The 14,572-nt window shown below is 43.4% G+C and overlaps 1 long non-coding RNA gene across 1 annotated transcript in view; it reads left to right on the forward strand.

Moving 5' to 3' along the window:
• The window catches only part of LOC111543384, a 56,523-nt gene that overhangs the window by 11,795 nt on the left and 30,156 nt on the right, over positions 1-14,572 (forward strand). Inside the window, exon 3 of the long non-coding RNA XR_002731849.1 lies at positions 6,529-6,904. This is a non-coding gene — a long non-coding RNA (uncharacterized LOC111543384). The remainder of the gene's footprint in view (positions 1-6,528; positions 6,905-14,572) is intronic.

The raw sequence follows: 14,572 nt of genomic DNA on the forward strand, positions 1-14,572 counted from the left end.
GAATTTTCACAGGGAGCTGGGCAGTGGGAGTGGCAGCCATGTTGGTACAACGTGGCCTTGCTCCCAGTGTCATCTGATTGGACCAGAAAGAGACATCTGACTCAGGCTGGCCAATTAGATCCTCTCTCTCAAGAATTTTTCACTGGAGAGAAAGGATGCCAGTTAGTATAGGTTGGTCTCTTAAACTAAGGGCATCCCAACTGAAGAGCTTTGGCTTTGCAGCACAGTCAAGAAGAAACACACACCACCAGATTGCAGAGAGAAGGAAGGAAGTAGACATGCTGAGAGGCGGAGAGGAGGGCCGCAAAATAGGAGACAGGAGAAGACCATGGAGGCACAGAGAGGAGGACGCTGGAGCAAAGTAGCTGACTTGATTTTTGCTGGTCTTCTGGTTTAGGTTCTCGTCAAGCCATCATGAGATCCAGCTGTGCCTCTTATTTTTGGGCTCCTTAGATGATTCTAGACCTTCATCCTATAATCTTCTTCAACATTTTGCGGATGCTAGCTAGAAGGGCATCTGTTACTTGCTGTTTCAGAAACAAGGGCTGCAAAATTCAGTGGCTTAAAACAAGAGCAACACTTACTTTTCTTACAGATCTGTAATCTGAACAAGGTTTAGCACGGACAGCTCATTTCCACTCCAACTTGGTTTCAGCTGACAGCTTGAAGGCTGACACTCACACATGCCTGATTCTTGTGTTGCAAAGACTCAAGCAGTTGTGGCTGGAAGACTTGTGGCTGCATAGGAACCTCTCTGTTTCCCTGTGGTCTCTTTATCATGGTAGCTTCAGGATAGATGGACTTTCCCATGGAGACTAAGGGCTCCAAATGCACAGGTCCCAAGGAGAGAGAGCCAGGTGGAAGCCACATTGCCTTTTAGTACCCAGTCTCTGAAGCCATGCAATGTCATTTGATCTCATTATATTTGGGGAAGCAGTTACAAAAATCCACCTTAGTTGAGGGACCCCATCTCTCAGTGAAGGAATGTCAGCATCACATTTTTTTTTTCTTTTTTTTTGAGACAGAGTTTCGCTCTTGTTGCCCAGGCTGGAGTGCAGTGGTACTCTCTCAGCTCACTGCAACCTCCGCCTCCCGGGTTCAAGTGATTCTCCTGCCTCAGGCCTCCCAAGTAGCAGGGATTACAGGTTCCTGCTACCATGCCCTGCTCATTTTTTGTATTTTTAGTAGAGACGGGGTTTCACCATGTTAACCAGGATGGTCTTGATCTCCTGACCTCATGATCCACCCACCTAGGCCTCCCACAGTGCAGGCATTATAGGCGTGAGCCACCGTGCCCGGCCAGCATTACATTTTAAAATGAACGTGTGGCCACAATGTATATTAGGTGGCCATCTTTGGAAAATACAATCAGTCATACTTGTAAACAAAAGATGTTGATTAACATGTGGATTAATTAGCTGAGTGTGGTGGTGCATGCCTGAAGTTCCAGGCTAAGGTGAAAGGATCACTTGAGCCCAGGAGATTGAGGCTGCAGTGAGCTATGATCGCACCACTGCACTCCCGTCTGGGTGACAGAGTGAGACCCTGACTCGAAAAAGAAAAAAAATGTGGATTAATCCCCAAAGAATAAAAAAGGCATTAGAATGCCTAGAAAATTATCAGTGTTGTGATGGGAAATGGGTTGGTGGGTGTAATAAGAATTCTTTTTCCTCCTGCTGTGAATTGATGAACATCAAACTCATCCGTAGGTAGTCTCACTGAATTCTACCCAAGAAGCAGCATTTTAAAGATGACTAGTCTTTCGTTCTGTAATTGTCTTGTGTTTTATTTTACTACATAATTTGGCATGAATCAAGTTTAAATCCCTTGTTATTTGTAATGAAAGGTTTCTAGTCATCTTGTTTTCAAATGTTACTTGTAAGCATGTATTAGTTCCTTCTTGAATTGCTACAGTGAAACACTGGAGGCCGGGCGCGGTGGCTCACGCCTGTAATCCCAGCACTTTGGGAGGCCGAGGTGGGTGGATCACGAGGTCAGGAGATCGAGACCCTCCTAGCTAACACGGTGAAACCCCGTCTCTACTAAAAAATACAAAAAATTAGCCAACCATTGTGGCGGGCGCCTGTAGTCCCAGCTACTCGGATGGCTGAGGCAGGAGAATCATTGGAACCTGGGAGGCAGAGGTTGCAGTGAGCCTAGATTGCGACACTGCACTCCAGCCTGGGCAACACAGCAAGACTCTGTCAAAGAAAGAAAGAAAGAAAGAGAGAGAGAGAGAGAAAGAGAGTGAGAAAGAGAGAAGGAGGGAGGAAGGAAGGAAGGAAGGACTGGAGACTCCGTAATGTATAAAGAAACGAGGTTTCATCGGCTCATGATTTCACAGGCTGTATAGGAAGCAAGGTGGTTTCTGCTTCTGGGGAGCCCTCACAAAACTTACGATCATGGCGGAAGATGCGGAGGGAAAGCAGACACCTTACGTGGCTGGAGCAGAAGCAAGAGCTGGGGGTGGGGGAGGTACTACACACTTTTTTTTTTTTTTTTTTTTTTGAGGCGGAGTCTCGCTCTGTCCCCCAGCCTGGAGTGCAGTGGTGCAATCTCGGCTCACTGCAAGCTCCGCCTCCCGGGTTCACGCCATTCTCCTGCCTTAGCCTCCCGAGTAGCTGGGACTACAGGCGCCCGCCACCACGCCTGGCTAATTTTTTGTATTTTTAGTAGAGACGGGGTTTCACCGTGTTAGCCAGGATGGTCTCTATCTCCTGACCTCATGAGACCCGCCTCGGCCTCCCAGAGTGCTGGGATTATAGGCGTGAGCCACCGCGCCCGGCCAGGTGCTACACACTTTTTAATTTTTTTTTTTTTTTTTTGAGACAGAGTCTGGCTCTGTCATCCAGGCTGGAGTGCAGTGGCCGGATCTCAGCTCACTGCAAGCTCTGCCTCCCGGGTTTACGCCATTCTCCTGCCTCAGCCTTCGGGGTGGCTGGAACTACAGCCGCCCGCCACCTCGCCGGGCTAGTTTTTTGTATTTTTTAGTAGAGACGGGGTTTCACTGTGTTAGCCAGGATGGTCTCGATCTCCTGACCTCGTGATCCGCCCGTCTCGGCCTCCCAAAGTGCTGGGATTACAGGCTTGAGCCACCGCGCCCGGCTAGCTACACACTTTTAAACAACTAGATCACATGATAACTCACTATCACAAGAAAAGCCCCAAGGGGATGGTGCTAAAGCATTCATGAGAAACTGCTCCCATAATCCAATCACCTCCTACCAGGTCCCACCTCCAACACTAGGGATTACAGTTTGACATGAAATTTGGGCAGGGACACAGATTCAAACCTTATCAAAGCATACCCTTTCTCGTTTGTGTAAGAAACAAGAAATGAGGTTTCCCTTCAACTGGAGCCTTCTCCATCTCCTTATAAATAATCCAGATTTCCAGGGTTCAAACTACTCCAGAGCTATAAAGTAGGGACTGCTGAAAGATGTATTAACTCCTCCAGGCTTCCAAGGTGCTATTTAAAATGTTATTGCTTCATATCCCGTAATAGATGCTGAAACCTTATTGATGGCCTTTCTCCTGATTGTTTATATGTGGAGGTTGAAGGTTTGGAAATAAAGAGTTGGTGAACTAGAACAGGACACTGAATTAACTCTTTCAGCAAGGCTTAAAATAAAGGAGTTTAGTCATATAAACTCTAAAGCCTAAAAGATACTGAAGCTTCCAGAATGAATCAGTAGCTAAGACAGTGTTATTAGATGCAATAATTACTGGAGGGGTGAAAACCTTGTTGATGCTGACTGAGAACAGGTACATTTAATACTTCTTGTATAGCAACATTTCCAATACTGTACTAATATGAATATTAACCTAGTGTCTGTGTATTAAAATATGCATATTCTGGTTATATAGAAGAAACTTCAAACTGCCATCTTTTTATTATTAATAAAAGGTTAGGGCCGGGCGCGGTGGCTCAAGCCTGTAATCCCAGCACTTTGGGAGGCCGAGACGGGCGGATCACGAGGTCAGGAGATCGAGATCATCCTGGCTAACCCGGTGGAACCCCATCTCTACTAAAAAAAATACAAAAACACTAGCCGGGCGAGGTGGCGGCGCCTGTAGTCCCAGCTACTCGGGAGGCTGAGGCAGGAGAATGGCGGGAGCCCGGGAGGCAGAGCTTGCAGTGAGCCGAGATCCGGCCACTGCACTCCAGCCTGGGCGACAGAGTCTCGCTCTCGCCCCCAGAAAAAAAAAAAAAAAAAAAAGGTTAATCAGGTTGATGTTAACATCTTCAATTCATAGATTGGTCTGTTTGCAATAGGGAAAGAAATGAGACCATCAGTGGCTAGTTTAAAAAATTCTACCTATAATAATAAACAAATATGCATGAATATAGAGGCAACCTGAATAGTAGGTATATTTTGGATCTGGTGTAACTAGATACATGGGAAGAAAGACCTGATTTGTAGCATTTGCCAAGCTATATGGTGCAAATATTTCTACCGTGGCTGACTTCTAGCTACCCACATGGCATCACAGAATGCAAAGTTGGGAGGAGGTACACCCAGTTGGTTCTGTGAGATGTATGAGCCAGTCCTACATTATTGTTTATAATTCTTGGAAAGCCAGTTGGGTGGTAGGTACTTGGATAAGCCTTCTTACAATACTATAGGAGACAAGTGCAAATTTTATTGGCAAGGTCTGTGGCAGAGTCATGTAATGTGCATTGAATCTCCGTTTACTCCCTGACGATTCTCATTGACCAATGGAATGGGAGCAGAGATGAAAACATTTAAAAGTTGGGTTGCAACCCCTCAGCCCTCTCTTCTCTTACTACTGTCATCAAAGAGGTCGCATTCCCAATGGTGCAGATCCAAGATGGTGGAACTCATGTCAACCTGGTTCCATGAATGTCTGTGTGGAGCCCAGTGCCCATTCACCCATATTGGGTATGTATGATGCTTCAGGTTGCTACTGCTGCCTAACAAACCATCCCATACAAAACGGTTTAAAACAACAATTTGTTGTTACTTCTCCAGTTTTATGAGTTGGCTGGGCTCACCTGGGGAGTTTTTTATTTTTATTTTTTTTATTTATTTATTTATTTATTTATTTATTTTTTGAGACGGAGTCTCGCTCTGCCGCCCAGGCTGGAGTGCAGTGGCCGGATCTCAGCTCACTGCAAGCTCCGCCTCCTAGGTTTAGGCCATTCTCCTGCCTCAGCCTCCCGAGTAGCTGGGACTACAGGCGCCCGCCAAATCGCCCAGCTAGTTTTTTTGTATTTTTTAGTAGAGACGGGGTTTCACCGTGTTAGCCAGGATGGTCTCGATCTCCTGACCTCGTGATCCGCCCGTCTCGGCCTCCCAAAGTGCTGGGATTACAGGCTTGAGCCACCGCGCCCGGCCTACCTGGGGAGTTTTTACTCACTTAGAGTCTGTCCTGTGGTTGTGGTCAGATGGTGACTGGGTCTGGGGTGCTTAGGAAGCTTGACTGGGATTGAACTAAAGATGCTTCTTTGCTTATGTCTGGCACTTTGGTGCTCATCTGCGGAGAGGTTCATTCTCTAGACATTTTATATCGTGAATGGCTCCAAATGCAATATCAGGAAGTGCCAGATTTCTAAGGCACTGGGGAGAGCCACAGTGTCACTTCTGCCGCACTTATTTCTGCACACTTCCTTGTTTAAAGTGAGTCATGGGATCGTGCAGAGTCGGAGTAGGAGGTAACTTTCCAAGGGTGTGATTATCAGGAGGGAAGAGTCATTGGGAGCCCTTTTTGGAGACTAGCTACCACATACCATGAGTAAGAACTAAACCTTTGTCATGTTAAGCCACTTACATTTCAGGGTTAATTTGTTCCCTTGGCAAAAACCTAGCCTCATCTGACTAAATCCAGAAACTGGTACTGTATTAGTGATGTTAAACTAGAAAAAACAAACCCCCAAATATCTGTGGCTTAACACATAGTCCTCTGGGGATCTGATGACTCTCTAGGACTGCTGCCTTTAATGGTGACTCAGGGGTCCACGCTGCTTGTCTTTTGTTGGTTTACCATCCAGAACATGTGACTTCTAGCTACCTGGGGCAGAGGAAAGAAATCCTGGGAGACTCATAGCTCTTCAGTACCTGTGGGCCAGAACTAGTCATGTGCCCCCTCACTCCAGCTACAAGCAGGCTGAAAAATTGCGGGCAGCATGTGGGCATTTGGTGATTAGTAAATGTCTTGGTCATAATGTTATGTGGGATTCTTGGCCTCTTTTTTTCCTCCCTTCCCCTTATCTCATCCTCTGTAAGAAATTTAAAAGAAAGAAAGAGAGAGACAGAGAGAAGGAAGGAGGGAAAATAGGAGGGAGGGAGGAAGAAAGGAAGGAATGAATGAGGCAGGAAGGGAGAAAAAATGGAAGGAAGAATACCAGAAGGAATTTGCTCTATAGGATGTAAAATGCAACCACTAAAACTACCAACAAAACAACACTATCAGCAGATACTGCTAAATAAAAACTATTAACAAAGAACTGTAATAGCAGAGGCTTTCACTGTGTTTTTAACCTGTTTCATTTTTCTTTTTAATCAGCAATGATAAGGAAACTAAACTGGATTAAGTGCTATCATCTTGGAGGTGCAAAGGCAAACAAGGAGAAAGAAGTGATTGAAGAGCACTTCAGAAAGCCTGGTACATTCAAATCAGCAGGGCTTGATTACTCGCATCCCAAGACACTTAAGGAATTGGCAAATATAATTGCAAGACCACCAGCCTTTATTTTAGAAAATGAAGGTTGGACAGAAGAAGGTCCTGACAAGTAGAATCAGCAGATGGAGTACCTGTTTTTTAAAACAGGGAAAAGGACAGCTGTAGTAATTATAGACTATTCAGCTTATCTTGGATACCTGGGAAGATACAAGAGCAAATCATCAAACAATCAATTTGCAACCACCTAGAAGAGCACAAGGTACTGGGTCGTAATCAACATGATTTTGTGAAGTGCAAATTATGCCACACCAATTTAATTTTATCTATGATAGAGTGATGAGCCTGGCAGAAGAGGGGAAAGAAATATCTACAGCTGGACTTCAATAAGGTTTTCTATTTTTATTTAAAATATTCCATTTCCTGGCATTTTCAGCATCCACCTTCTGAGAGGATGCTATCTGAACAGCAGTTGGGTAGGTACGATGCTGGGTAAAACACTCAAAATGGTAAAAACAAGGATTCTACTCCAGGCTGACATAGTTAGTAGTAGTAGTTGTTATTATTATTTTAATCAATTGATGTAGACAAAAGTGATAATAGTGAGGTGAAGATGGCATTCTCCATCACTGATGAGACATATGACAGAAAATAGGCGATGTATAAAAACCCATTGAAGAGGTCCAACAACTAAGTAATATGAGATCCAGAAGTGGAGAACAGACAAAATGGCATAAGGGACATTACTAGAGAAATTATATAAGAAAATTTCCGAGAAAAGGACACATTTTTACATTACAGTAACCCTCTAAGTGCCAACAGTGATAAATGGGGAAGATAACCCACTTGGACATAATTTTGTAAAATTTTTAGAATTCTAAGAATAAACAAAATTTTTGAAAGCTTCCAGAAGGAAAAATTAGGCCACCTATAGAGGAATGTAAATTGAACAGCCAAATTCTCATTAACATCTCTGGCTGCTGGAAGATAATAGAGTAGTCCTTTCAGTTCTGGGGGAAATTAAATTTGAAACTAATTTACATATCCAGCCTACCTGTCAATCAACTGTGAGGGTAGAATGTAGGTGTTTCATGCAAACCAGGGCTTGTAAACTTTACTTGCAAGGACTCCTTTTTTAAGTTATTTGAGCATGTATTCCAGCAGGATGACGAAGTTATCCAAGAAAGATTAAGGCAAGGGATCTTTCTAACACAAGAAAGGAAAGTAGTGTGTGATAAAACAAAAAAAAAATTATCCATTTTGAAGTAGGAGGACAAAGAGTTCCAAAGAGAAGGACTCTGGGGCAAAAGTATTGCATGCAGTCCATAGTGTTACTAGGAGAACAACAACAAAAGTTATAGTATAGGCCGGGCGCGGTGGCTCACGCCTGTAATCCCAGCACTTTGGGAGGTCAAGATGGGTGGATCACGAGGTAAGGAGATCGAGACCATCCTGGCTAACATGGTGAAACCCCATCTCTACTAAAAATACAAAAAATTAGCCGGGTGCGGTGGCGGGTGCCTGTAGTCCCAGCTACACGGGAGGCTGAGGCAGGAGAATGGCATGAACCTGGGAGGCGGAGCTTGCAGTGAGCCGAGATCGTGCCACTGCACTCCAGCCTGGGTGACAGAGCGAGACTCCGTCTCAAAAAAAAAAAAAAGTTTTAGTATAAGATAAACTATATATTTAGTCAATAAAAAGATAGGAAATTAATAATTCCAGAAAAACCAGAAGCTAATTGAGTATGTTATGGCCCAATTTAGAAGAATAATGTATAATTTTCAGTAATTTAGGGAGTGTGAGAAAAAGACTAGTACGTGGTGCTAAGACATTTTTCATTGAATATATGAAGGATATGATAAACATATGAAGGGTATGATAAATATATGAAGGATATGACACTGCCCTCATAGAGAGGAAAATTGCATTCCTAATATGCTACCTAGTTCAGCAGTGCACAATACTGATGTAGTCTTACTAATGTAATAACTTTTTGTTGTTGTTGTTGTCTTAACTACAGTCACCATCCTGTACGTTAGATCTCTAGAATGTATTCATCTTCTAAGTTGAAGTTCATCCTTTACCCTCAACTTAAGGACACAGTAAGGAAGATCTTGGTTATGTTGCAAAAAAAGGCAAGAATTATTCTTCATAATATAAAAGTATAGGTAACAAAAGGTGGGAAATGGAAAGTTAAGGAAATATGAAGAGAAGGATAGTATCATAGATACCTGCAACTTCTATAATCTGAAGTCAGGATACTGACTCAAGTTTTTGGAATGAAAAATTGAGGTGTAACATACTATTTAAAGTTAAAGGGTAACCACAATAAAACTTAAAAATAATGACATAACTACCTAACACTGAAGGAATTGGGAGGAAGAAGAAAACATAAATGAGTTAAGTTCTTATCTTTTATACCTGCAGGCCATTAGATTACCAAGAAATTGGAAAGAAGAGTGATTTTTCCAAACACTTCTTATATTCAAAGCATGCATAAGTCATGAGTAGTTTTTTTGTAGGCAGATCTGTATGGTCATGGGGGTATAATCTCAGAGCACAGGTGCGGACAATCTCTGTAGCATAGGGACACATTGTGTTAGGAATGATCTTGCAGCCGTAGCATTTTTTCCATTTCATTATCCATACCCAGTTATAAGATTGTATTTGCAAACTTAAAGTTGTATTTGCTTTAATACTCTCTTAAATTTTCCCGGAATTATCTTTGATATTTCACAGAGTACTGTCTCCAAAATTTAATAGCTTGGTACATGGCCATGTGGCTTTATCTAGTGTTTTATTGTCTCTGACTTCTGTTCCAAAAGAATATATTTTCAGGATTGGGCTATTGTTCTCACTGAATTAAATGCTCAATGGAACTTGCTCCTTAGATGACCTTGTTATAGAATAAAAACTATTTAAAAATTATAACTCTAAACATTAAAAAAATAGGCCAGGGGTGGTGGCTCACGCCTGTAATCCCAGTACTTTTAGAAGTTGAGGTAGGAAGATCACTAGAGCCCAGGAGCTTGAGACCAGCCTGGGCAACAAAGTAAGACCTCCTTTCTACAAAATATTATTATATTTTTTTAATTTGATGAACTTTTTTTTTTGAGACAAGTTTCGCTCTTGTTGCCCAGGCTGGAGCACAACGGCACGATCTCGGCTCACTGCAACCTCCGCCTCCCAGGTTCAAGGGATTCTCCTGCCTCAGCCTCCTGAGTAGCTGCCATTACAGGCATGCGCCACCATGCCTGGCTAATTTTTGTATTTTTAGTAGAAACGGGGTTCCACCATGTCGGTCAGGATAGTCTTGAACTCCTGACATCGTGATCCACCTGCCTCGGTCTCCCAAAGTGCTGGGATTACAGGCGTGAGCCACCCCACCGGGCCTATTTATTTATTTTTTGAGATAGAGTCTCACTCCTGTCACCCAGGCTGGAGTGCAGTGGTGCGATCTTGGCTCACTGCAACCTCTGCCTCCCAGGTTCAAGCATTTCTCCTGACTCAGCCTCCCAAGTAGCTAGAACTACAGGTGCCCACCACCACGCCTGGTTAATTTTTGTATTTTCAGTAGAAACAAGGTTTCACCATGTTGTCCACCATGCCTGGTTGAGTTTTGTATTTTCAGTAGAAACAAGATTTCACCATGTTGTCCAGGCTGGTCTTAAATTCCTGACCTCAGGTAATCCACCAGCCTCGGCCTCCCAAAGTGTTGGGATTACAGGCGTGAGCCACCACACTCGGCCTAAAAAGTTACTCTTGACTGGAGTTAAATAATTTCAAATTTTGCACAAAACTGGGACTTTCTTATTTTTAAAACTTATTGATTGATTGATTGATTGAGATAGAGTCTTGCTCTGTCACCCAGGCTGGAGTGCAGTGGCATGATCTCGGCTCATTACAAACTCTGTCTCCTGGGTTCAAGCAATTCTCCTGCCACAGCCTCCCAAGTAACTGAGACTACAGGTATGTGCCACCACACCTGGCTAGTTTTTGTATTTTTAGTAAAGATGGGATTTCACCACATTAGCCAGGCTGGTCTTGAAATACTGACCTCAGGTGATCTGCCCACCTCCACCTCCCAAAGTGCTGGGATTACAAGTATGAGCCACTGCGTCCAGCCTATTTTTTTTTTTTTTTTTTTTTTGACAGTCTCGCTCTGTTGCCAGGCTGGAGTGCAGTGGCATGATCTCAGCTCACTGCAACCTCTACCTCCCAAGTTCAAGAGATTCTCCTGCCTCAGCCTCCCAAGTAGCTGGGACTACAGGCATGCACCACTACGTCTGGCTAGTTTTTGTATTTTTAGTAGAGACGGGGTTTCACCATGTTGGCCAGGATGGTCTCAATCTCTTGACCTCATGATCCGCCTGCCTTGGCCTCCCAAAGTGCTGGGATTACAGGTGTGTGCCACCGTGCCCTGTCCATGTTTTTAATTTAAAAAAATTTTTTTTCAGAGATGGGGTCTCACCATGTTGCCCAGGCTGGTCTTAAACACCTGGGCTCCAGTGACCCTCCCACCTCAGCCTCCCAAAGTATTAGGATTATAGACGTAAGTCAGTGTGCCTGCCAAAGCTGGGACTTTCTTAATAGGCTGGTTATACTATTTCAAATATTCATTATTCTTTGTTTGTTTTTGAGACAGGGTCTTGCTCTTTTGCCCAGGCTAAGTGCAAGTGGTACAATCAGGGCTCACTGCAGCCTTGACTTCCCAGGCTCAAGTGATCCTCCCACCTCAGCCTTCCAAGTAGCTGGGACTACAAGCACACACCACCACGCCTAGCTAATTTTGTTTGTTTGTTTGTTTGTTTTTTGTAGAGACAGTGTCCCTCTATGTTGCCCAGGCTGGTCTCGAACTCCTGCAGTCAAGCTATGCTCCCACCTCAGCCTCCCAAAATGCTGGGATTACAGGCTTGAGTCATACCACTCTTGAGAGCCTTGTTATTCCAACTTATGTAAAATATGAGCATATCATAAAAGAGCAGTATTTATTTTAAAAGGTTTGGGTGAGAGAGCCTCTTTACAACTAGAAAACTAAAAGCAGAAATGTTTAACAGAGCCCGGGCGCAGTGGCTCATGCCTGTAATCTCAGCACTTTGGGAGGTTGAGGAGGGCAGATCACCTGAGGTTGGGAGTTCAAGACCAGCCTGGCCAACATGGTGAAGCCCTGTCTCTACTAAAAATACAAAAACTAGCCAGGTGTGGTCATGGGCACCTGTAGTCCCAGCTACTTGGGAGGCTGAGGCAGGAGCATCACTTGAACCCAGGAGGCAGAGGTTGCAGTGAGCCAAGATGGCGCCACTGCACTCCAGCCTGGGCGACAGAGCAAGACTCCATCCAAAGAAAAAAAAAAAAAAGAAATGTTTAACAGAAAGTCTCACACAAACCCACAGCTAACATCATACTGTATGGGGAAAAGTTGAAACATTTTCCTCTAAGATCTGGATCAAGACAAGGATGTCCACTTTCATCACTTTTACTCAACATAGTCCTAGAACTGCTAGCCAAAGTAATTAGGCAAAAGAAAGAAATAAAAGACATACAAATTGGAAAGGAGGAAGTCAAAGTGTCCCTGTTTGCAGGTGACATGATATTATGTATAGAAAACCCTAATGACTCCACCAAAAAAACGGTTAGAACCGATAAACCAATTTAGTAAAGTTGCAGGATGCAAAATCAACATACAAAAATCAGTAGTTTTTTTATACCAATAATGAACTATCCAAAAAAGAAATCAAGAAAATCCCATTTATGATAACTAATATATATAAATATATATAATCTAGGAATACATTTAACCAAGGAGGTAAAATATCTCTACAATGGAAACTATAAAACACTGATGAAAGAAATTAAAGAGGATACAAATAAATGGAAAGATATTCTGTGTTCATGGACTGAAATAATTAATATTCTTAAAATGTACATACTACTCAAAGTGATCTACAGATTCACTGCAATCCCTGTCAAACTTTAAATGACATTCTTCACAAAAATAGAAAAAAATCAATTCTAAAATTTATATGGAATCACAAAAGTTCCCAAATAACTAAAGCATTCTTGAACAAAAAGAACAAAACTGGAGACATCACACTACCTGACTTCAAAATATACTATACAAAGCTATGATAACCAAAATAGCATGGTATTGGCATAAAAATAGACACATAAACTATAGACACACTATAAAAATGGCACTAAATAGGGAACACAGAAAGAAATCCACACACAGCCAGCTGATTTTCTGTGATGGTACTAAGAACATACATTGGAAAAAGGACAGTATCTTCAATAAATGATGTGGGGAGAACTGAATGTCCATATGCAGAAGAATGAAACTAGACACCAACCTCTCACCATATGCAAAAATCAACTCAAAATGGATTAAAGACTTAAATGTAAGATGTGAAACTATAAAACTACTGGGAAAAAAAAAAAAAGAACATAAGGGAAATACTTCATGACATCGATCTGGGGAAAGATTTTTTGGATGAGAACTCGAAAGCACAGCCAGGCGTGGTGGCTCGTGCCTGTAATCCCAGCACTCTGGGAAGCCACGGCGGTGGATCACCTGAGGTCAGGAGTTCAAGACCAGCCTGGCCAACATGGCGAAACCCCATCTCTACTAAAAATACAAAAAAATTAGCCAGTCATGGTGGTGAGTGCCTGTAATCCCAGCTACTCAGGAGGCTAAGGCACAAGAATCGCTTGGATCCGGGAGGCAGAAGTTGCAGTTAGCCGAGATTGCACCACTGCACTCCAGCCTGGGTGACAGAGTGAGACTCCCTCTCAAAAAAAAAAAAAAAAAAAAAAGAAAGAAAGGCCTGGCGCAATGACTCACGCCTGTAATCCTAGCACTCTGGGAGGCCGAGGCAGGCAGATCACGAGGTCAGGAGATTGAGACTATCCTGGCTAACACGGTGAAACCCCGCCTCTACTAAAAGTACCAAAAATTAGCTGGGTGTGGTGGTGGGCGCCTGTGGTCCCAGCTACTTGGGAGGCTGAGGCAGGAGAATGGTGTGAACCCAGGAGGTGGAGCTTGCAGTTAGCTGAGATCACGCCACTGTACTCCAGCCTGGGCGACAGAGTGACACTCCCTCTCAGAAAAAAAACAACAAAAAACAAAAACAAAACAAAACAAAAAAGCACAAGCAATAAAAGTGAAAATGGACAAGTGGAATTACATCACACCAAAAGCCTTCTGCACAGCAAAGGAAACAATCAACAGAGTGAAAAGACAACCTACAGAATGGGAGAAAATATTTACAAACTGCATCTGAGAAGGAGTTAATATCCAAAATAGATAAGAAATTTAACTCAATAGCAAAAAATAAATAATCCAATTTAAAAATGGGCAAAAGACCTTAATAGACGCTTTTCAAAAGAAGACACACAAATGGCCAATAGGAAAAATGCAGGCCAGGCGTGGTGGCTCACGCCTGTAATCCCTGCACTTCGGTAGGCCAAGGCAGGCGGATCATGAGGTCAAGAGATTAAGACAATCCTGGCCAACATGGTGAAACCCCATCTCTACTAAAAATACAAAAAGTTCGCCGGACGTGGTGGCAGGCGCCTGTAGTCCCAGCTACTCAGGAGGCTGAGGCAGGAGAATGGCCTGAACCCAGGAGGCGGAGCTTGCAGTGAGCCGAGATCGCACTACTTGCGCTTTAACCTGGGCTCCATCTCAAAAAAAAAACAAAAACAAAAACAAAAATTAGCTGGGAGTGGTGGCAGGTGCCTGTAGTCCCTGCTACTCGGGAGGCTGAGGCAGGAGAATTGCTTGGACCCGGGCGGCAGAGGTTGCAGTGAGCCAAGATCAAGCCACTGCACTCCAGCCTGGTGACAGAGCAAGACTCTGTCCCCCCAACGCAAAAAAAAAAAGAAGAAGGAAAGAAAGAAAAAGAGAGAGAGAGAGAAAGGAAAGAGGACT

This window comes from Piliocolobus tephrosceles, chromosome 14 (assembly GCF_002776525.5).
Source record: "Piliocolobus tephrosceles isolate RC106 chromosome 14, ASM277652v3, whole genome shotgun sequence".
Lineage (NCBI taxonomy): Eukaryota > Metazoa > Chordata > Mammalia > Primates > Cercopithecidae > Piliocolobus > Piliocolobus tephrosceles.